The sequence below is a fragment of the Mesocricetus auratus genome, unplaced genomic scaffold (assembly GCF_017639785.1).
Source record: "Mesocricetus auratus isolate SY011 unplaced genomic scaffold, BCM_Maur_2.0 Super-Scaffold_100010, whole genome shotgun sequence".
NCBI classification, from domain to species: Eukaryota; Metazoa; Chordata; class Mammalia; order Rodentia; family Cricetidae; genus Mesocricetus; species Mesocricetus auratus.
In genome coordinates, this window is record NW_024429194.1 from 75449399 (window position 1) to 75453801 (window position 4403).

The 4403-nt window shown below is 38.1% G+C and overlaps 1 pseudogene; it reads left to right on the forward strand.

Annotated features, from left to right (window-relative positions):
• Positions 1-3855: 3855 nt before the first annotated feature.
• On the forward strand, positions 3856-4403 carry LOC101827902 (annotated as a pseudogene).

Below are 4403 nucleotides of genomic sequence, written 5' to 3' on the forward strand. Positions count from 1 at the left end.
GAATTTGACCTTACACTGTATAATAGTTAGGTGCTGAGCACGAACAATCAAGCAAGGATCCTTGCCTTTATTTTCTCTCTGCCTTGAAGCATGAATTTGATGCTTTAATTGTCTTCCTTGATTTACTCATAACGATGAGCTATAACCTGAAATGATGAACTTAAATAGTCCCTTTTCCCTCCTAAATTGTTTGTTATCAGGATGTTTTATCACATAAACTGAAACAGAACTAAGACAATTATTGGTTTGACATCTTTTTTCTCACTTAAGTCTATTCCTCCCCTACTGACCAATACAAAGATTTTCTTATAGTGTGATTTTGTTTCTGTACCAATAAATTTCGTTCTTAAGCAATTTCATCCATGTGTATAACACATTCTGATTATTCTTGCCTTGCCTTCTCACATTTACTTCCCAACCCTTACCAGCCCCTTTTCTCCCTTACAGTTTTGTCCCTATATTCATGACTTTGAGTATCCAACTGCAGCTTAAACTGGGAACATTTAAGTGTTTCTCAGCCATTTGAGTTTCCTCTTTAAGAATTTCTGTTTACATATGTAACCCAATTTTAATTGTGTTATTTGTTTTCTTGATATCTAGTTTTTGAATTCTTTGTATACTTTGGAATATTAACCTTATATCAGATGTGTAGTTGGCAAAAAAATTATAATAAGTCCCCATTCTATAGATTGCTGCTTTGTCCAAATGATGGTGTTTGTTGCCGTGAAGAAACATCTCATGAGGTCCTATTTATTCATTGTTGATCCTAGTGCCTGTGCTAATGGCATTTATTTGGAAAGTCTTTTCCTGTGCCAATGAGTTCAAGGTTATTCCCCACTCTCTCTTCTATCAGGTTCAGTGCATCTGGTTTTATGTTGAGGTCTTTGATCCACTTAGACTTGAGTTTTGTGCAAAGTGGTAAGTATGGAGCTATATGGATTATTCTATATGAAGTCATCTAATTTGACCAGCACCATTTGCAAAAGATGCTGTCTTTTGTCAGTGTATATTTCTGGTTTTCTTAAAATCAAAAGTCAGGTGTCAATATGTGTGTGGGTTCATGTCTGGTTCTTCTACTCAATTCCCTTATTAATGTATCTGTTTTGTGCCAATACCATGCTGCTGTTATTACAGTAGCTTTATAGTACAACTTGAAATTGTGAGTGTTGATATTTCCCTTCCAGCATGCTTTTATTGATCAGGATTTTTTGGAGTGGAGGGACTATCATGTGTGTTTCCATGTAAAATTGAAAATTATACTTTCAAGATTTTTGAAAAATTGTGTTGGAATTTTGATGGTACTGCACTGAATCTGTAGATTGCTTTTGGTAGGATGGCCATTTTTACTACATAATCCTACCAATCTATGAACATTGGAGATCTTTCCATCTTCTGATATCTCCTCAATTTCTTTCTTCAATGACTTGAACTTTCTAACATACAGATCTTTAACTCTCTTGGTAAAAGATACTCCTAGATGTTTTATATTATTTGAAGCCATTGTGAAATGTTTCTTCTCCTTGTTTTTTTGCAGACATTTGTCATTTGTAAATAGGAGGACTACTAGGTTTTTTGTGAATTAATCTTTTGTATCCTGCTTTGCTGAAAGTGTTTATCAGTTGTAGGAGCTCCCCAGTGGAATTTTTAGTGTCACTTTTGTATATTATCATATCATCTGCAAATAAAGACTTCTTCCTTTACAATTTGTATCCCTTTGATCTCCTTCAGTTATCTTATTGCTATAGATAAGACTTCAAATACTATATTTAATAAGTATGGAAAGAGTGAACAACCTTGTCTTTTTCCTGTTTCATGGAATTGCTTTGAGTTTTTCTCTATAAAGTTGGTGTTGGCTATGGACTTCTTATAAACTGTCTTTATTATGTTGAGGTATGCCTATTGTATCTCTAATCTACCAGTACTTTTATCATAAAGAGATGTTGGATTTTGTCAACAACCTTTTCTGCATCTAATGAGATGATCAGTTTTTTTCTTTTGTTTTATTTATATTGTGGATTCCATTTACTGATTTTCATATATTAAACCAGCTCTTTATTTCTGGAATGAAGCCCACTTGGTCATGGTGGATGACCCTTTGGATGTATTTTGGATTCACAAACTACTCTTAAGAGTAGTCTGCATGCCCAGAGTAGACGGTAATGTCTATCCTTGATGTTGAGATGCATTTCCTAGATGCACCAATAGGATGGGTCCTGTTTTCACAGCCATTCTGTTAGCCTATGTCTTTTTATTGGGGAATTTAGATTATTAATACTGAGAGATATCAATGACAAATGATTGATGATTCCTGTTATTTTGTTACTGTTATTTGAAAGAGCCAAGGAGCCAAATCAAATCCATGACAGGCTCCTGATAGCCCTTCCAGGGATCAGGCCTCCATTTTGGTTTACTGGAACTGAACAAGCAGTTCTTGGAAAGACCACAACTCAGGGGCAGCCAATCAGTAAGTGCCCTATAGCCTTATACAAGCTTGAAACAGCTAAAGACAGTTTCTCTCACCCTGCAGCTGAAAAGCCTCTAACCACTAAGCCACCAACCCATAAATTTTGTGTTTAAACCCACCAATCAGCCCTCCAGACTAACCTCCTTGCCCTGGAATTCCCCTAATCTTGCTTAAACGGAGCCTGTTCTCTCAGGGTTGCCATTTGCTCATTTGCTGAATGGTTTACCCCTTCCATGCATGGAAAAAAATAAACGTTCTTGCTAATTGCATATGTGACTGGTGTTCTTTTTATAGGACTTCTCAAAGACCCTAACATTATTGGTGGTGGTGGTGGTGGTGGTAATGGTGTGTGTGAGTGAGTGAGTGTGTGTGTCTGTGTGTGTGTGTGTGTTTGAGAGAGATAGAGAGAGAGAGAGAGAGAGAGAGAGAGAGAGAGAGAGAGAGAGAGAGAGAGAGAGAGGGAGAGAGAGTTCAGATGTGTGTGCTTTCCTTCTTTTGGTTTTGCTGGTATAAGATTATTTATTTTCTATCTTTTTACATGTTGGAGTTTTCCTTCTAGTACTTTTTGTAGTACTAGATTTGTTAATAGATACTGTTTAAATCATAGCCTGAGTTGTCTGGGGTTCCCATGGGGTACCTTTGATCAACAGCTTGATTAGATGTAACCCACTCCTGGAACTGAAGGCTTCATTTGGTGATGAGCAATGAGTTGGTCATTACTCCAACATATGTTATTGACAAATTTATTTTTTAAAATAAAAAATAGGTGGCTGTAACATGTGCATGTATTTATGGGCCTTATATTCTACTGACCTACATGTCTGTTTTTCTATCAGTACCATGATCTTTTCTCCACAGCTCAGTGAGCTTTCCTGAAACCTAAGTTTCTTCACAGCTATGGAAGGCTCCTAACTTTAAACACAGCCCCAGAAGTTGGATCAGTAGGCTTGGAAACAGTCTTACTCTTCACGGGCACCCAATTCTAGAACATCTGGTCCCAAATTCCAGCATGCAATTGCTGGCAACCATGACTTGACATTTGAATAAGTAGAAGCCTTATAAAGGAAGAGGCTGTATCCGTGTTTAGACCTCAAGCCACCACTAGCCACAAGTGCTGCTGATCCTCCTTGAGAACCCTGTCTAACACCTGATTGGAGAGATGAGTTTCACATGTGTGTTCCCAGGCAAGCCTATACTCAGTTCCTGAATATCCCTATCAGATGATGTTGCCATCTTAGCACACAACGATGCTGACTTGGGTCATCTCAGGGTAAAGTAACAAAGGAAAATAATGACCTCTTTTCTAGCTTTGAGATTACAGCCAATAGCATGTAGGGTAGAAAGTCCTGAGCAAGAACGCTTGCAAACACAGCAAAAATCTGTAAACAATAAACCTACAGATCACTGTCAGAAGTATGATCATAAGAAGACCAAATGCTTCTTGGGTACTGTCAGCCTTAAGCCCACTTTCAGACCCATATTCTGTGGATACCCTGGGGAACCAGTAGCACTGTAATGAGGTCAAGGCTATGACTATCTCTATATGGACATCAAGGAACTGAGGAAGCTCAATAAGATCAAGACATTGGTCCAAAAGATGGCCAAGAACTATGGTGCCTTTATTACTTCTGGTCTCTGACCAAGCAGATCCCATAAATTCTGGGCCCAGGCCTATACAAAGCTGTTAAGTTCCCTTCCCTGGTGATATACAATGAAAACACAGTGGCCAAAGTCAAAGAGTAAAATCCATAATCAGGTTCCTTTAAAAAACTGCAGTGCCTTTGGTTACCTGAAGATGACAGGTGATGGGTTGGTCTACAACACTCACTTCGCTTTCAGTTTCTTGGTGTCATTGCTCAAGAACTGGAAGAATCAAAAGGCTTTATACATCACCAGAACTATGGCCAAGCCCCAGCACCTGTGTCAGGGCATGTCTTAA